A 19,754-nucleotide genomic window follows, 5' to 3' on the forward strand; every position below is an offset into this window, starting at 1 on the left:
TATACGCAATCAAAAATTATATATCTATCTCCCTCGCACTCCCTTTAGCTGAGTTACGATTATTAGTCGGGACACCAACCCGACACAGCGTTCGCACTCCCTTTAGCTGAGTGACGGGTATTAGATAGTCGGGACAACAACCCGACTATAGCGTTCTCTCTTGTTTTCTTATCAGTTAATTAATATTTCCAACAAAAATGTTGCTTCGATTATAAATATTTATAATTCTTGAAATAATCGGATTTCTTCTTAATCTGTCACAAACAATTCTAGTGTTTGTGCCAAAAAACTTTGCCCATTCAGCAAAGTTGTTTCTCCTCTTTCGTTGTATTTTTAAATGGGAACATAAATTAGAAAAAAATTGCTTTTTCAGCATAGGAGAAAAAAGTTCTATGGAGACTTCTACTCATATTATGGCCTCATTGTATCTCATGCAAATTGTCACATGAATATGAATGCAATTCCGCTGTGTTTGTTGTTGCTGCAGTTTTATAAATGCGTACTGGGGTTACTGGAACTGGAAATGGAGATGGAAATGGAATTGGGCTGGGGTTTTTTAGGGGGAACGGGGAACGTAGGAGACGGAGAGCTGGACAAATGGGCGGCCAACGAGGCGTTGAGGCCCCGCAGGAGACATGCAAAATATGTAAAATATATACAAAAACCAAGGGAAAAAGAAAGTTTGGTAAGATAGCGCGGGCTACAAATACCCTAAGGAAAGATTATTACATTTGATTATATATTAAAACATGGTACTTTGTTTTTACAGATATTATCTGGTAAAAAACCATTTAAAACCTCGAAAAAAAATCAAAATTTAGTAATTCCCTGGTTTTCAGTTTATTTTTCCTTTAAGTTATTCTTTCGGGACTTTTTTCTTTTATTTTAATTTATGAAAAATAGAAACCAAATGCTTTGAGAAACAAAATGTCAGACTGATAAGGGTGATGTATTTGTAAATTGATAACACTGAACTTTTGCTTAGTCTGTAGTCCGTGTTGACCAGAAATATTCCCCTTGATAGTGTATTCCAACGAGGGGCAGAAGAATTAAATCGTCTCTATGCGTCACGCGGCATTTGAGGCAGTTTAGTGGAACGAAGAGTGAAGCTGACTCCGTTGACTACGGCCTGGCATTTGGCATTCGGCATTCGGTCGTTTGTCGTCACTTGAGAGCTAAACGAATGCGGGTTCAGGGAAAATAAAAAATAAAAAAGTAAAAAAGAAATGAGACAACGCAACAACAGAGGCAGAGAAGAGGAATTAAAATTGGCATGGGCTGCCAATGAATTTAGCAATGTGGCAATGTCAATGCACTTTTGGTGGGCTACGAAAATAGACAACCCGGAGATGGCGATGTGGTAACGGGTTTTCAAGAGGAACTCCATTTAAGTGGCGCATTTTAAATTGAATAGCAGCCGAACCCAATTGAGAACTATCGGGCCAACTTATGCATAGCAATAGAAGTTCTAACCCTCTACTTTAATCGTTCTAAACCTTTTTTTCGGGAAGAAATTACGTATGCCAGACACATAAGGAAATGTTTAATAAAATTAACAACTTTGATTCAGTGAAAAAAAATCCGCAGGTTAATGTGCTTTGAAAATTTCGGGGGAACTGAAAAATAGTATTTACAAATTTCAGTCACGCCCCGATTTCCTGTCCTCAGAACAGGGACAACAACAAACAACCCGCCTAATATCTATTAACACGTTCTTTTCCGTTCCCCTACACTTGGCCTGAGTCTCGGATAAGATCTCCTGGCCGTGTCCTGTGGTACGTGGCCATTGTTTGCAGTCCCCACAAGTAGACCCTTACACTTGCACACACCCTTCCGGGGCTTAGGCATTGTTTCTATTGATTTTCCCGGACCTTCTTTGTGGTTATATCTTGTGTTTGTGCCCCCGACATTTGTGTGTGTGTGTGGAGTACATCTATCTACCTGAAAGTGCAACCAGAAAGGACATCAGCTGCCTGCCACAAAGACAACGGAAAGGTGTCAAATCAGGAAGGAAATATCGATTTCTATTTATCCATCACCGTTCAGGGACAAAAGACCCTTGTATATTTTCCTTAAAAGTATTAGAGCGTGTCCAAAACGTATAGGAAACATATAGGATATAAAATTCTATGCAATTAGCTTTATTAGTTAGAAAATGTTAATACTTTTTTTTACACAAATGATTTTATTTAATATAAATTTTATTAGCTTTTTACAAGGTTTATTTGTTTTATTTACTGTACATAGTGCTCTTATTAACCTGCATTAAATTGAACTAAATCTCAAATGAAGTGGAGGTAATTGCAATTGAAGTTCCTGTGGGCTGTAAAATCAGAGTCATGTCAAAGACAGCTTGAGTATTTGTGATTATAAATAGAATCAACTTGGGACTTACAATGCAGATAGTTTGCTGTTATTGACTTAAACAAAAAGTATCGTTAAATTTCATAAAATAAGTAACAATTCAATGATAATTATTATTGCATTTATTAAATAACATTTAAATTGCTAAACAGGTAATACAGAATTTTATGTACTTCATTTAACGAAATCCTAATCTTAAATGGTTGTAATATCAACAATTCCAATCAATCAACCATTATTGAGTACAATACACTTAGTTTGGCCACACATCCGTTAACTCTTGACTTTATTAATATTTATTCAATTTGCGTAGTTATGGCTGCTCTCCAAATTCACTTAACCCGCAGATCGTCAGGACTGGGAAATTGTATTATACAAATGTCGATTATCTTAATCTCGCACTCGTCGTCCAGGGCATCCATCAATCATGTTTGGCTGTCTGCCCGGGGCAAATGCCACTTCAGTGTGTCCCCATCTTGTTGTCGTCATCTAGTGGGTTCCAAATGGGGGTTATAGATATATGGGGGTTGCGGGATGATATATATACGCATATTACATATATCCGTCCCCAACTGAGTCGTCCGTCCCAGTGAACTCCGTCGAGTGATGGGTGGTGGATTGAGGTAGGAGGTTGGGAAACATTGTTCTCAGGCCGGACAGACGACGTTTGTCAACATTAACTACACTTAATTCAAATTGCCAGCAGACATGTCACATCACAACTACCCATTTTCCCCCGCCTTTCACCGCCGCCCCGTTAACGTTGCATAAATTATGCCATAAAGCTGCAAATTGTCGCCAACAATTGAAAAGTTGCGAGCTGTGCGTTAAATTGCATAAAAACTGCAACAATTATCGCATGTGTTGCATGCCCAAGGAGGCATTTTGTACAACAATTAATGGCCAGCAAGTGATTAGAGCTCCTCAACTGAACTCAACTCGGCAGAACTCAACCCAAGGGAACTGACCTGGGGCAAAAGTGAAGAAGTGAAGAGTTTGCATTTCCACAATTTGCATTTGCAACGCGGCTTCCGTGGGGCGCGTTTCTTTAATTGCCGATAAGCTTTTCTGTAATTGTTCTTTATGTTTGTTTGCTTTCCCTTCCTCCTCCTCTCGCTTTTCCCCATTTTCCACCGCTTTTCCTCCTGCCCAGTTCTTCTTGTTCGCTCCTTAGTTCTTTATTATTTGCATGCCTGGGAAGTGTTGAAGTGCAGCTGCAGCTGCTTCAGCTGACTTCTCTTCTCCAAGTGGTTCGAGTTGGAGGCGGGGAAAGTCTGGAATGGATCCAAGTAATTACCAAGTGGAGGAGCCCATCTCCGGCTCAATTGAGTGTTTTGCATAGTTTATAATGATTTTACACATTTTATTGGTATCGTTTAATAGCTCAAGCTATTTGTACTCGAAGACGTTTAATGTCGTTTAGGTGACATTTGAAATCTCTAATTTAGCACCTCTTTAGATAATATTTTTCCTTTATTATTTGAAAGGGCTTTATCTATTTACCATCATTAGAACGGAATGCTCAGATATGATATTATTATTATATCTTAAAGATTTTAACTCAATCTCTTAAAATAAAGTTAAAATATTAAAAATGTTTATTATTGTAAGATAGAAGCCTGTTTATATTGCCTTATCTAGAATCTTAAATCGATCTAGGAGTCCTTTAATATTGCTCTGTTTCGGCATATCACCACCATATCAACCAATTAAAATATTTAGACATTAAGAAGCAACATTTAACTTTCTTAATAGTACAATTTAACGAAATTCCCTACCTGGGAATTTCACGCACTTTCCCAAAATGTCGTATCAGTGGCACACGTGTCAGCGTCCGTGGGGCAATTCAATTAACCCGTACGACATCCAGTAATTTGCTTATACGACGACCTACCTTTTTCGTCAGTTGCGTTTCATTACAAAGAAAGGTGTGCGCTCCGTTCGCCTTTCACCTTTTCTGAAACATTTCACATTTCGCACATAAAACTAATTTTCTACGACTGAATATTAAAAGCAATTTTCAGCCTAAGATAAGATGGTTCGGCCTTTGTGGGGGGTTGGTGTGTAATCCCAAATGAGGCGAAAACCCAATCTTGGCAAGACGCTTTATTATGGAACAGTGGGCCGTCTAGGATTGGTTCACCTTTCTCGACCTTATCAATATTCATAACTTTTGCCAGTTGTGCAGGGGGTATATCTCTCAGACACTTTAGCCGTTGGAGTTGAGAAGAGCGGTACTAAAAGAGATTTATGCTTTAAGTTGTGCTGCTCCCCCGACGATTGATAAAATTTAACACAAATTGACTGCGGCGGCGGCACATAAGCCTCGAACAATTTCTGTCTTCTGCCCCAGCACACCGTGTCTTTAATTTAACGCCACGCCTAACTTCAATCTGGGGCACTCACTCACATACCGAAAAACCGAAAGAAATGAAGAAAACATTGAATCAGCATAAAATGTACATTATGAAAAGCTTTAGCTCTACGCTTCGAGTACGAAAATTTTATTAAAATTACCCACCCCATCTGGTGGGTGCCTGTAAAACGGCATGCGGCAGACCGATTTTGGTCCTGGACTTTTCTACCTGGCCCGGTGATAAAATTAATAGCCTACGCCTGGTTTACGACAGCCACACAGACGACGCCGGCGAACAAAAAAAAATAGCAATTGCCTCGAAAAATGTTCAAAAAGCTTTTTTGGGGAATAATTTTCAGTCCTCCAGTCTTTGTCAGGCTCAAACAGTCCCGCTCCCCTTCTCCCTTCATCCCTTTGATGGCAATCATTTTATGGCGAGGCAGACACGAAAATATTCTAAGTAATTTCGGCTAAAATATGTTCACGATAGCCACGGATAGGCCATGACTATGACTATGGCATTTGGCTAATTTAGTTGGCTGAAACGAAGGCAGCAACAAAAATGTTAACTGCCATCCCAGGCAAAGATTCTATTTAGGCGGTATGCTGCCTCCAGATTGTATCAATATAGGGCAACATCTAGGAAAGATGCCAAAGCTGGGCTTTAGTTTTGGGGTGACCCGAAATATTTGTAGATTTTACAGAGTCTAGTCAAGTTTTAAAGAAAAGCTAATAAATATTTTAATAAAATTATTTTTAAATATTTATAATGCTTTTTAAATATTATTTTTAAATTAAACTTTTTGATGTTTACAAAATTTATGGAAATGCAAGTGAATTTAATTTCGCTTTAAACCTAAAATTAAGTTTTTAAACGAAATCTGGATTTATAAAAAATATATTTTACTACATAATCCCTTAATACTAATTTCCGAATACAAGCCAATCTCTTGAGTATGAACAGATGAACGAAAAAACCAAAAAGCTTATCAATTTTTAAACAGAACTTGGCTATGCTAAAAAACGAAATACAAGAATAACCCATAGCACAAATATTTGTGTGGAAATGAAAACCGTTTTCAATATTATCCCTCTTTTTTAAAATGAAAGCGGCAATAAAAAATTCATCTTTTTTGATACAAGTCAGTGAATCCGGCAGTCAAACGGGAAGGCTGGCTGAAATGCGATGGGTTGTTTGCTTGTGGGAGAGAAAACAAATTGCAGTTGCATCACAGGCTTCAACCGTTCGTTCGCCCAGAGTTATTGCGGCAAGAGTTTCCATTTTTAATAATTTCCATTAACTAAATACTCGTTGAGGCCAGCAATTTGTTGTTTGGTTTCTTTTTAGTTTTTTTCTGATTTTACCCTGACCTCCATCGGGTTGGAAAATTCCAAATAAAAGAATGGCACCCCAGAACAAAAATAGGGAAAAAAGGAATTGCGTAAGGAAAATTTCGTTTTTGTAGGAAATGCGGGCTTCAAACTGAGGCATCGATGTAGGTCAGTGTGTGCAGTGTATGTGTATATGTATGTGTATATTGTTTGTTCACACTCACACACTGGGAAGCAAAGTCAACATGCACTTGCACCGCACGATATTACACATACGCCGCATGGTACGAAGGAAAAATGGGGCGACAGGCGGTCTTTGCCAAAGACCATTACCCACAAAAGTGTGTTCGGGTTTTTAGCGCCTTCGCCTTGCCCCAACAACAACTAAATTCGAGTGTTTGACTTGCCTCACTCACTTCTCCACTTTTCCACTCCTCACTCTTTTCACCCACTTTTTGGTTAATTTTTGTAGTCCATATTTCCCTTTTATTTTTATTTTTTTGGGGCCATGCCAGCGAAAGGGGCAAGTGCAAGTAATTGTTATAATGGCCCAGGAATATTCATGGGACTGTGTGTGTGTGTTCGCCGGTTATTTACCTACTTTACAATGCGCCACAGTTTCCGCATTGGGCTTTAATATTCCCTCGCAAACTGCGTCTGCTCCTCGGCTTTTTGCTTCAATTAGCAGCAGCCATAATTGCGGCTTATTTACATTCTTTTCGGGTGCAAATTTTAGTTGCGAGCTGAGTTAATTAGACGGCTCGTAAATTATGCAGTCGATAAATGTGCAAATTTGTCGGGGGCACAAACTCTAACTCAAGCGAAATTGGTAAGTGGTGTTCAGTTATTATCAGATAATTGGCCGCTCCATTAAAATGACAACACACACACAAAAAAAGTCGCGGTCAAATTGATCTGCGCATAGTAAATTTTTTGTATTGCATATCATTTTTACCGGAATTTCACTCCGTGATCAAGTGTTTTTTTTTGGGTGTATAATATATATACAGCAAGCCCATTCAAAACTCGAATGATGCAAGTAAGCCAACGAACTTCTCTTACCAATGGACATATTTGAACATTATAATTAAATTAGCCAAATAATAAAGCCTTGTTTGTTTATATAATTGACAGGCAAATAATATCCTTATTTAATGGTAAACACACAATATTGCTGCGCACTTGCCAATTGAAAGCATATTTAAATTTGATGATTAAATTAGACGAAAATATGAGGGTGGTTTGATAATATAATTGATAACCAAATTAGATACTTATTTTATGCTAAAGAGATGTAATCACAATTTTGTATTTTCCCATAGCCCGGCACAAAAGTTCTCTCACAAGTAGAAAACATATTTGAATAGCAATAGGATACACACTCCAATGGCCATTGAAAATCAGCAACAAAGCTTTTGTGTTTTTCATTCAATATTGTTGTGCAAATGGGCGCCAACTGCCTAAAACAATAATAAAACAAAAAGAGAGGGAAGGACAGAAAAATCAAATATCCGTGTACAATTTATGCTGGCGCCAGATTTTTCGCTTCCATTCGCGAGGCACTCATTAAAATCGAATAAAAGTTGGCTAGAAAATCTAAAAAAAACCGCAATCGCAAAGCGAAAATGTGTTAAGCATATGCAAACTGTTGGGGCGATAAAAACGTCACAACGACTAGACAGACAGAGAGTCAAACTGACGGGTTGACAAAGCCACAACAACAAAAAAAGGCAGTAATAAGATAACTAAACAAAACACCGAACTCAGAACATCGCCACAAAATGTCATTAATTATACGAGTATCTCATATTTACTTTAATATTTTTCGTTTTGCCCCGCCGATTGCAAATGATAATTTATCTCTGCGATATGCATTGATAGCATCGAGCCATCTATCCATATGTGAGATGATATAGGGGCGTGGGGACGCGTTAAGCGGCTTGTTGAGTTGAGTTGGTTTGGTTTCGGCTCTGATATCTCTCGCCTTCTCCGGCTAATAAATCATTTCGTTTATGACCGCCGACGTTGTCGTTGAATTATTGGCGACAATGTGGCAGCTTTTTTCTGATGATGGCGCCGACACTCCCGACTCTCCAGCTCCCATTCTGACAATGACGAAGGCTAACTGGAATCTTTAGCCCCTCTTTTTGTACATCTACATATGGCTGAGTTTATGCGATTGTGTTTAGGGTGTTGCCTGCCGATGACTTGCCATTTAGACGCTTTTATAAGGACGCACTCAATTAAGGAGTGTTCGGCTAGTATTAAAGAGTTAAAGCAGAAGAGGAAATAATTTTTTGCACTATAAAAAGTAGGAAAAAAATGCTATGAATATGTATGCTTGAATACGTAATTTATGCATTTAAGGAATAGAATTTCAATAAAACGTCTGAGGGTAATTTAATATTTAACATTTTATATAAGTATTTATGGATTTTTATAGGAATATTATTGTTTATGGTTAGAAATGACAAACTTTTAGAGTAGAACTATTAACTAGTCAGAATTAAAGGAAGTTTTAAAAACCTAATAAGCAACGGTGATCCCAGCCAATCATTAACTTAATTTTTCCATTTTATTTTCTAATTAAGGTTGTAAGCCTAAGCGAAAATACCTTTGAACTTGTTTTCTATACTAGCCTGGCCCAACAACCCTTTCAAGCCATTTGACAAAGCTGTGACCCAAAAAACGTAAATGGGAAGCAAAAACTGAAGACCCAAAAAAACTTTTTTACCTTAAGCTTTTAAGTACTTGGAAAAGTTAGACAAATCCCTATTTTTCTGGTCGGTGGGGTTAGGTGGGGATTGCGTACTTAAGTAAACTGAATTGAAATAAAACTAATTGCTAATTGAGCGGCGTGGAGGGAAGGGCGGGAGTGAATCAAAAACCCAAACCAAAATCCGACTAATGGCCCAGAGTCGTCGTCATCGTTGTGATGACGTGTAAGGGGTCAGTTCAGCATGGAGACACGTAATTACCATGTTCGGCGGAAACAGTTCCCAACTTTGGACTGTCCTGTCCGTCCGTCTGTCCGTTTGTCCGTCCGTCCGTTGCTGTGTCTTCCGCTCCCATTGCCTCTAGTTTGGTTATTGTTTCGACTTGGCCTGTCCTACTTCAACGTTTTAAATCCGTTTCTTCTTCCCCTAGTTGGCTGTGTTATTGCTCGTTGTTTTCGGGTACAACTCGTTCTTTTTTCTTCTCGGCCATGTTGTTCGTTTGGGGTTTTCTTGTAATTTAATTTTGCGGTCAACCGACATGACACAGGAAGCATGGAGGGCATAAAGTAGCTGGCAGCCCGGAGACCACAGGCCATCGCCACAGAGCATCCTTTTCTAGCTACTTTCCTCTAATTTCATGCCGTGCCTGCTTTGGCTGCTGATTTTCCTCCTGATGCACTCACAAGATATGTTTTCTTTGGGGAGTAACAGAACCTTTAATAGATAATAGAATTAAATAATAAATACAATTTAAAACACAAATATTTTTAAAACAATTCTGAACGAAAATACCCTTAGAATTTTAAGTGTTTGTGATTTTTTAATAGTTTATCAGCCTTATAATTTAAGTATTAGTTGCAAGTGCATAATTTTAGAATTAGTTACCTATTTTATTATCTTTAAGTTTTTATAAAATTTAAAAATTAAAAATAATTATTCAACAAACTACTTTAAACTACCTCTTATGATTTAAGGGTTTGTTGAATTCTGAGGTATTTTTGCATATACATTTTTTTTTTGTTTTTTTGTACATTGGCCAGAAGACCAATTGCAGCCATTTTACAGCTCTTGCCAAAATTCCGTCAAGTGCGTTGGCGTCGACGTCGATGTTCGCGTTGACGTTTCCGCTGATGTTGGCACGTGTAGCGGCAACATTTTGCTTTTCCTTCACGCTTTTCTTACCCAAGGGTTTTTGGGTTTCCCAGAGGGGGCGAAGGCTTAGGAAGGTCTTTGTGTGTTTTGACACTCTTTTCGCATTAATGACGTGGCACGAGCGACATTGTTGTCTACTTATGAGGTGAATTTAATTTATAAGCAGATAAAAACTTTTGATAGACATATTAAAAGCCTTATATTTAAAAATTAAAAGCTGTCTATAAATACTGTACACCCAAAAAAAACTCGATATGAATCGTAGGTCAATTTGACCTTTTTTAAGATCATTTTTAACTTGATATGGGGCCAGGTAAATGTGATATGTTCGAAATGTAAAAAATCTTATTTCTGACCAAAACGTACACTAGTGCGAGCGAGAAAACATGCTTGAAGTACGTCAGTTCGAATTTCGAATCAGTCTTTCTCCCTTCCACTCATGTCATTTTGCTCGCCATATTGATTCTTGCGCTCTTTTTCGAAGTTAGAGAATCTCCGAGAGAGAGAATTCGGCAAAATGATATTATTTAATGTAAATTTATGAATATTTCAGGTAAAAACGATATGAGTAGGAATAACCAGAAAATTACCTGGACTTATCGATTTTACGGCGACGTGCTTTTTTTTGTGTGTACTTATTTAGTTGTTACATAAATAATTAACTCGTTTCTACTAGTTACTAACTTATTTTATAATCTGAAACTTGCTTAGAAGTAATCAAAGTAGTCCAAAGGTTCCAAATAAAAGTAAATAAATTATTTTAGTAATTACCATATAATTAAAGAGAGACCCGAATAAGGTTTCTTTTTCTAACCCAAGGAATCGTTGGTACTTAAAATTTACTTTGTGGACTTAAATGAGTGGCGCCCCCTGGCGTTGTTTTTTTTCTTTTTGGGTAAACGTGTGCTAACGTTTTAGCGCCTGCTAAAAAAAGATGCATGAAAAATAATAAGGGTCTTCTTTGGGTCTTTCTCCCCAGTATTTGTTTCGCCAACTTTTTCTCAATCTCATTTTCTCTGTTTTCCTTTCCGGCCATCCTTTTTGTCCCTTTATGACTGTGTGTGTGTTGGTTTTAATAGGCTTTTCGCTTGGTCTCGGTTTGCTCGTCTTTGAGACAGGCCAAGCAAAATGACCCAGGCTGAATTTATTTTTTCGTTTATATATTTAGAATACATAAACCAGATTTGATGACCGAAAATATTTTTCTCTAATTTGTATTTTTTCTCTTATCTTTCTTTTCAGGTGAGCTATGAATAACATCTAAAAAGGGTGAGATCAAAATATGCATTAGTCTCAAAAAAAAAGCCTTTTAAGGGCTTTAGTTCTACACAGAGAGAATTTTTCATGAACGGTGCACTTAAATTGAGAATTTTCTACTCAAAATAAAACCAAGTACTCACTTTAAGTACAAAGTCCTTACTTTCAGTACCAATTTTTTAAATAAAATACCTTGGAATTGAGTCTTTTTAGAGATTTTTTTCTCAAAAAACGGGGACAAATAAGAGAGAAACAACATGGTGAAAGAAATAGGCTTCTTTTTTCAAAATTTGTCCACAAAATCAGTATTTCCTCAAATTGAGAATACAAATACTTAATTTGAGAACGTCAGTCTTCTTGCTTAATTTTCTCTGTGTAGAAGCTTAGTATTTTATTTTTGCGTGTATTATACATTTTTTTTATTAATATAAAAATAAGGAATATTTTCTCGAAAGTTAAGCCACCATCTAAGCACCTTAATGAAATTAAATTGCAATTCCCGTTAATGATTTCCCGCTGTGACTGTGGCTGAGCAAACGCGTCAACGCCCAATTCAATTTGAGCAGAGGAGACAAACCCAGTAATGTGCTTAAGTGCCAACACAATTAAGCAAATCATAAAATCAATTAGGCGAGCATTGCATTTCATCTTAATGTCCACTGACTTGACAAATAAAATGGCGAAGCCAAAGTCAAACAATTTGATATGGAGGCACGCACACCACGCCACAGACACCCCATTAAACACAAACACACACAGAGCACACGCACACACACGTGATAGAGCGGACAAACATCTGCCCAATTAGAGCATTAAACCTAATGCCAACACGATTGCAATTAATTACCGAAGAAATTAAATTCCATGTTCAACACGTAAATGGCGAATATAAAGCGCGCATCCCCCAATCTTCTTTTTCTTCCATTTTCACGATGAAATGGGCCACCATTATGTGCGGTTATTCCGTCGCCTCTAATGCCACGCCCCCTTTGCCACCTGCCTCTGGACCCACCCCACCCCCTCCCCCTCTTGTTCCGTCAAACAATAACGTGTTGCCACGTTAATGACGCCACATGGCAGTGGACTAGACGACCAATCCATGGTTGCACTTAACGTGTCCCGCGTTTTATGTCTTTTTTCCGCTTTTCTCGCGTTTTATCGGAAACTTGACGGCGCAAAAAAAGTTTTCATGAGTTTTGGTGGAGAGGCAGGTAAACGGGGAACGACTAGTCTATAGATTGGGTGGGTAAATCGAGGTATTCAGTGGCCAATCGAAAATATGACATGACCCTCGGAAGTTATTACGTGTGCTCGGTTACGGTTATGTTTGCCATTTGGAGCGCCATTTTATTACCATTAAGTGTTCAGAGAATCGTTTGTAAATACTTTGGGCAGTTGGCCGTTGCAATTTAGAATTGCATTGCCATTTCAAGGGCAATTGAATGTCAATCAAATTGCAATTGCCATTATAATTGCATAAGTTTAAAGAGGAAAAGTAGTTAAATTAGATTTAATACAAAAAAATGCGTAAATCATTTTGATATTAATATGTTTGTATATATTATATTAATATATACATAGTTATTTAAAGCAACTCCCAATTACTACTAGCCTACTACTTAGCCTACTACTATTTAGCCATCTCCCATTTACTCAAATTAGACTGCCTCTTAGTCTGATTACTATAATTACCCGCAATAAGGTTAGGACCTGTGTGTTTGAGTTCAAAGCCCTAATCTTGTAATTATGTCAAGTCCATGCTTCCATATTAGCAAAATCAAAGGAAGGGGTTTTCGTGATGTGTATATTTTGGCATTGACCACGCGATGGATGTGCTCGGTTCCCTGTTTGTTTTCTAAATATATACCCAAGCTGAAATTATTGGCTAATTGGTCAAATGCCAACTTGTCAACAAACTCGTCGAGTTAAGGGTGCATTAGAACCTTGGGTTTGCGGTCAGTGAACCCCAGGGGTCAACAACTGATGAATTCTTCGGCGGTTCGTGTTTAAGTGTTTTTTACAAGGCAGTTAAAAAAACTCAAATGTGAAAAAATATGTATCAGATATATTTATTTATTTATATACACAAGAAACCTTTTTAATTTCCCAAAAACCTTTTGTAATAATTACAATTACTATAAAATATTTTTCTGCTTTTATGGCAATTAATACCATTCACGTTTTGGTAATTTGAAACCTGAACAAGCCTATTGTCTGCCCTTAAGGGCAGATTACCAGGGTCCATTACAAATGATTAAGTTGATTGAAAACAAATAAATGGAGGATTATAAGCGAAATATGGGCTAGACATTTGGGGGCAGGAGGTAGACGCCGCAGACGGGTTGCGATAACATTTGAGGGCAGGTTCATATCTTTTGACAGGCTTTGCCTTTGCCTTTGCCTTTGCCGTCCATTTACAGTTCATTTACTAATGAGCCAATAAGGCCACGCGACCGAGAACGATTCAAGGCCTCAATACCTCAACCCTCTCTCCTTTCTTATTGCCCTTTGCCAAATGCGGCGGTGGGTGTCCGTTCAGTTATTTATGTTTTGGGAAAAGCTTTCCTTTTGTTCTTGTCCCCCGAAGGGTTGTGATTGCCGGTGGATGTGAATGGACGGTGGTTGTTTGCTGCCTTTTGTTTGTTACTGCTGCTGCATTGTGGGCACGTCTCATACTTTGCACTTGTTGTCGTGGCGCAAAAGTTTTCGGTGCAAGCAAATCTGCTGCGGTCACATCTGCAACCACGTTGCAAGAATTCAAGGAACAGTAACTTAAGCTGATGTCAAAATAAGTCCAAAGTGGAGACAACCAGAGTTTTTAAACAGATTCCCCCTCTATCAGGTTCAGATCGATCATTCTAATTAAAGAAAATCCAACTCAAGTTCAAGCAAAACATCTGAAATATATCCCCTTAAATTCATTTGCCTACAAATAATTATAAAATCATAAAAGCGACTATAATTGCCAAGAAATAAAATTGTTGTAAAAGCGAAATGTTGTCAAGCCTTTACCAAATTTCCAAACAAGTCAAACAAGAATCATAAGAAAGTTTTATGCTAATTGTAATTACAATTTCAATCAAGTTAATTGCACAATTTCCGTAAGCTGTGAGGGAGAAGCACAATTTCATGTTTTATTCAATTAAAATTGAGCCAGAAAAGGAAAGTCTTCAATAGGAATATTGGTTTACATACACACAAAAAAAAAACTTGGTAAAATCAACTGTAATAATTGTCAAACAGGCCCCAACCAGCAAAATTGTCAATTCTACTAAGTAAATAGTCATTTCACAACAACAAAATACACACAATTAGCAAAGACACAAACCCAAAGCAAAAACAAAATACACGTAACTATTTTAATAGTTACGTAACTATCTTTGTTGGTCAATTTTACCAAGCAAATTTTTTTGTGTGTAAGACAAGGGCAAACTAAGTTTAAAAGGACATCAAAGTCAGTCTTAAAGCAGATCAAATTAGACTTTAAATTAAGAAAAACAAGAGTTAAATTATTCCACCGGCAGTGTTTAACCCAATTATGAGAGGCTTAAAAAGTTTCGTTTGCTTTTCCGTTAAAGGGGGGATTTTATTAACTTCAGACTTTTATCCATATAATATGCATGTGTTCATGTTACACCAAGGCAGGTGTGCAGCTGACAGATGTAACAAGGCGCATTAAAAAAAATAAAAGAAAACATCGAGCGGAAAGTTTAATAATGGCGGGGGAAAATAGCAGCAGCCAAAAAGCAAGCAAGAGAGTGCCTCTTTTCCTCTTTTACCTTGGTTTTTTTGGGGTTCCCCGCCAAATCATGTGAAAACGCTTTAAGCTAAAAATTCGCTAAGCAGAAAGAATTTATCGTGCTTTTTTCTTGCCAATTTATGTGCGCCAAAAGAAGGGAGCAAGTGGAGCGTAATGAGGGATAGAAGGGAGGTGAAAGTACCTGTGCTGCATTCTTTAAAGTTTTCCAAACTGGAAAAGTTTCTGTGCAGACTTTATGTTGCCTACTTTGTAAGGCAACATTTTAGAATTCTTCGTACAACAAAAAATGGTTGCAATCTTGCAAACGGTTTTAGCTTGAACAATTTAGCTAGAAAAACTTTAATGAGCTTTAGATCGAGTGGGACCCTACAAAAAAGGTTTTAAAAACCATTTGAAATGTTAAATTGCTTAAAAGATTTAAATTAACATTTTTATTTAATTTATTTGTCTGTAATATTAATAGTTTTTAAATTAATTTTTAAGTTGTCTAAAAGAAAGCAATAAAATATTAAATACCGCTGTTCGTTTGTTTCTTTACTGCATACTTTTAGACACCTTTTTAAGTGATTTCAATTAAAACACAGTTGATGCGTAAAGTTTAACCGGTTCACTACCGACTGCCATTTCAAATGATTGGTGAATCCCAAAATGCACAGATGACAACTGACAGCACATGTGCATGGTAGTACCAATTTGCAAACAGATGCTAAAAGCGCATAATCACATGTCAAACCGAGAGTCTAGAAGTCGTGGTCTTTTCACCCCTCCTTCTCACTGTCTAACTCTCAGACACAAGTGTAATTAATTACTAAATACGTGTTTGCCATGCTTAACTGAGAACACTGACACTGAACAACACACACACTCACGAATGCGAATACGAATGCCTAAACTATTCGCACTTCAAACGGAATATCCCGTCGAGTACTCCGGAGTCCGGACTGTCTCAAGTGTCCGTGCATGTTGGACCATCTATCCTTTTCCACCTCCTCCATCTCCTCCTCTTGTATGTGCACTTCTATTCTATTATATATATCGCATATATATGTATTTTAACAGCTATGACCACGCCCAGTTGTCAGTTCGCCTCTCCTGAAAAGTGTTAAATAACAAGTTCAAGTCAAAGTTTCCCATTCCTCCGGCAGGCGGCAAGCCAAGAAAAAAAAACAACTTTTTGCCTTCCAGCCTTATAAATGACTCTCGAGGCTTTTGAGTTATGAAATGAGCTCCTGTTCTCCACATCTACCACCCACTAGTTTCGCCCACAGCTGGAGCGAAATGATAAATTGTGGCTCGGTGCACCCCGTGAGACATTCGAAATATGCTGGTAATTATTTTGTTGAATGTCGCTCAGGTTTTAGTGCGAGAATTTATTATCTTCATTCGCTTGCCGGACGACGACCATAGACTAGACCAAAATAAATTTGTACGGGTTAGTTGGCATTGCCCAGGATCGCAAATTATAAATGACTTTAAATAGTGTCTACGTAGTGAAGGTGAATTAGGTGAAGGTTCTTAGATCTTAGGAATATGAGAAGAGAGTAACTTAAAAGTTCACCCCATTAGCACGCGGGTCAAATTTGTTTCTGTAAAGTTATAAAGCATGCCTGCGGTTACACGCCTATTTTGCATTGGGCACACGTTGATTCTTCTTTGTGTCGTATTGACTGTCATAAGCCAATTTTGAGCATCCCTGTTCTAATATATTAACAGATTTCACAAATTCGATGGAAATTGAATTAAATTTTAAGAAGTTGATGTGAAACATCTGACTTATTTATTGCCTCTTTTGCGTGACAGAGTGAAAAAGGGAAGAACTTCCTGGGGTACCTGTCAAAACGCAATAACAATTAGAATATAGTGGTTTTGGCAGCTGGCTGTGGAACAAAATATGACAGCAAAACCAGGTTGAATCCAGTCGGCTGAAGTCAGGACAATTACAGGCGCTAGCCAGCTGTGAATAACGTCAAGTGCAGGCAGGCAGAAGAGTCAACAAAAGCCAACTGACAACGAAAAGAAAAAAAAACCGAAACTTGAGGTTGAAATTGTGTTTTCTTGTGACGGAAATTTGTACACTTTGGCCATAATAATATTGCGGTTTTCGCTGTCCATTTCTGTCACATTTCTTTTATATTGTCAGAAATCTGCTGTCCAATACAATTAAAAGTGTTTACTCGAAAGGATTCTTGTGCAGAGAAACAATCCCACACAATCCAATTTAAAATGCAACTTGGCTAACTGCCAATCGTTGAATTAATTAAGTAAATTAGCAAATTTAATAAAACATTTTGTGGCCAGGGCAATTTCATCATTGGCGGTTAAGTGAAACACTTTTTGTTGCCTACTTTTGGAATTTGCCACCTCCATGAACTGCTGAAATAAAAGTTTTTATTTGACCCCGTCCCATCCCGAGTTTAACAAACTAGTTTCTCCGCTTTTTTTACTCTACTAATTGCTTGTCCATTTTACGGGTTACGGATTGTGGGTGTACGGGCTTGGGATTGGGATTGGAAAGAGAACTGAGGAAAGCTGAAAGCTGGCTAAGAGCAACTTTGAACCAGGTTGCTATGTAGGTCGCCAATTGGATTTCAGGCAATTAAAAGCGGATTAAAACTGCTGTGCGTTACGGCAAATGAAAAAGAAAACTTGGCTCTTTTTGCATTGTTTTTTAATCTGATTGTGTTTTGTCGCTGACGGCAAAGCTGCTGCCTCATAGGGGATTCCCCAGCTAGCTGGGCTCAAAGTGGTATCCAGTCGCTTCTGTCTCGCTTGTTACCGCATTTTTATGCGTATTAACAAGGTAATTGCAGCAGCTTTGACGGGCTTAAAAGCCGGGGCGAGATATTTGCTTATATATACATAGGCGCTAAAGGATGGTGGAGGATAAGACCCTGCGTTGTTGACTTCTCGTTGTTGCTCATCATATAAGAGGACGTTGGTGGTGGAGGAGCTATGTATGGAACTGCCAGGAATTGAAAATTATAATACTTTTGAGTGTTTTTGCAAAGCTGCTTTAATGGAATAAATACCAACAATGGAATCCTTTCGCCCTCGCGCCATGCAAAAGGACTTAGACTTTTTATTATCTTTTGTATTTATATTTGTATTTATGGGAGGGCCTTTTAATGCGTATTTTGTGAGTTATTTGTTAATCTCTTGGAAATTATTTGCCTTTTAATTTCATGGTATATTTTGGTTAATAAAGAAATATTAAATTATATATTTTAACTAATTTAATTTACCTTGCTTTCTTTTTTCTAAATTAAAAAATACTTTTTATATTGAAACAAAAAATATTAAGCTTAACCCTTATTAAACGATTTTATTATAAACTGCATTCATAATTAAAAAAAAAAACCGACATTTCAAACTTTTCCGCCTACTTAAGCCACAACTGTTTAGGTGGTTTTTGCTCTGTGATGTTTCTCCCAGTAATTATTGAAAAGTTTTTCCAGCTCCCGAGTTATGCGAGCATTAAGTAAACGTCAGGCATAATGTTTATGCATTTATAATACATAATGTGGCAGCAGAACAGGACCGAATAGGGAAACTGCTCCATCGGGAGACTGTGCAACATGATCCGGGGACGAAACACGCTCGAAAGTATGCAACAAAGTTATGCAAAGTGCAGGAGGCAGCAGTCGTGAGAAAGGAAAGACAGCTCCGCTTGCCACTTGAGAAACAGAGCTGCGAAAATTCCCAAGCAACATGGAAACAAAAAAAAAAGAGTGGGGGAAAAAACTAGTGTCACAATGCATAATGGGCCAAAAAGGCAGGAGGGGGAGTGCGTCGTCTGGTCGGTCTGCGACATTTTGCCTGCCAACTGCAACAGGATGCAGGTTAAGTTCTTGACGCCAGTGCCACATCCACATAAAGTGGCAAAAGTTATGCATGCGCCCGTGCTAAAAAGCAGGGCGTGGCAAGTGTCAACTTGTTTGATTTAGCTTCCAAGTGGGAGAGCCCAAGCGTACGAAAATGGCGCAAAATAATCAGCACAGCGAACTGCAAGCAGCAATTTCTCAGGCACCAATCAGTGCCTCATTACATGCAACCTGGCTGGGCAACTCCTCCTGCTCCCAAGCATATCAGCTTCCGGTGCCATAACATGCTGACGTGTTTCCGGCACACACATACCCAAAGAACATTAGGGCAAAAACAAAGTAAAACGAACGAAAAAGCGTCGAGCGCATATATTTTCTGTGATTTATTATTTTATCCCGTCAAAAACAAAAAAGTTACTTCAAGTTCTTGGAGGTAGCAGAAAAAAAGAAAAGATTTCAAAATCTGCTGTACGCTGCTTGGAATACCCCTGTAAACCAATCATTCTTATGACTTATGACACCTTTATAATGTAGTGCGAGATTACGGGATTTATAGGGTCTAAAAGAGGTGTTGGAAACGATAATTTATTTGTATTGAAATAAATAAAATAAAAGAATCCTTTGTAACTTTTAAAGCATTCATTTTCATTATTCTTACATTTTGTTTTTTGTAATAAATTATAATTAATACTAAAGTTCTATAAAATACCATTTAAACAAGTAACTCATAATTAGGTTAAGAACTAAAAAAGTAAAGCTTTCTATAAAAATTTCTTAAAGCTTTAGGAATACGGTTTTAAACAACTTCTTGGCTTCTTTAAGTTGACTGCAATTAATTCTTTACTTCAAAACTCCTCCTTGCTTACCGTCCAAAAGCGAGATGGTAACAAGTTAATATATCAACATTACGCCGCACCGAAGAGTCAGCGCCTTGATTTTGCGCTCGACTAATTTTTGCTTTCGCTTTTGTTGCTTTTTCTCGACCATTTTCAGTT

The 19,754-nt window shown here is 37.7% G+C and overlaps 2 protein-coding genes across 2 annotated transcripts in view; one reads left to right on the forward strand and one right to left on the reverse strand.

The window, feature by feature from the left end:
- LOC108056851 (phospholipid-transporting ATPase ABCA3) overlaps positions 1–19,754 on the reverse strand; it is an 82,893-nt gene that overhangs the window by 52,528 nt on the left and 10,611 nt on the right. The window lies entirely within an intron of this gene.
- Hs6st (heparan sulfate 6-O-sulfotransferase) overlaps positions 1–19,754 on the forward strand; it is an 89,935-nt gene that overhangs the window by 12,394 nt on the left and 57,787 nt on the right. The gene's annotated exons all lie outside the window — the stretch shown is intronic.

This window comes from Drosophila takahashii, chromosome 3R (genome assembly GCF_030179915.1).
Source record: "Drosophila takahashii strain IR98-3 E-12201 chromosome 3R, DtakHiC1v2, whole genome shotgun sequence".
NCBI classification, from domain to species: domain Eukaryota; kingdom Metazoa; phylum Arthropoda; class Insecta; order Diptera; family Drosophilidae; genus Drosophila; species Drosophila takahashii.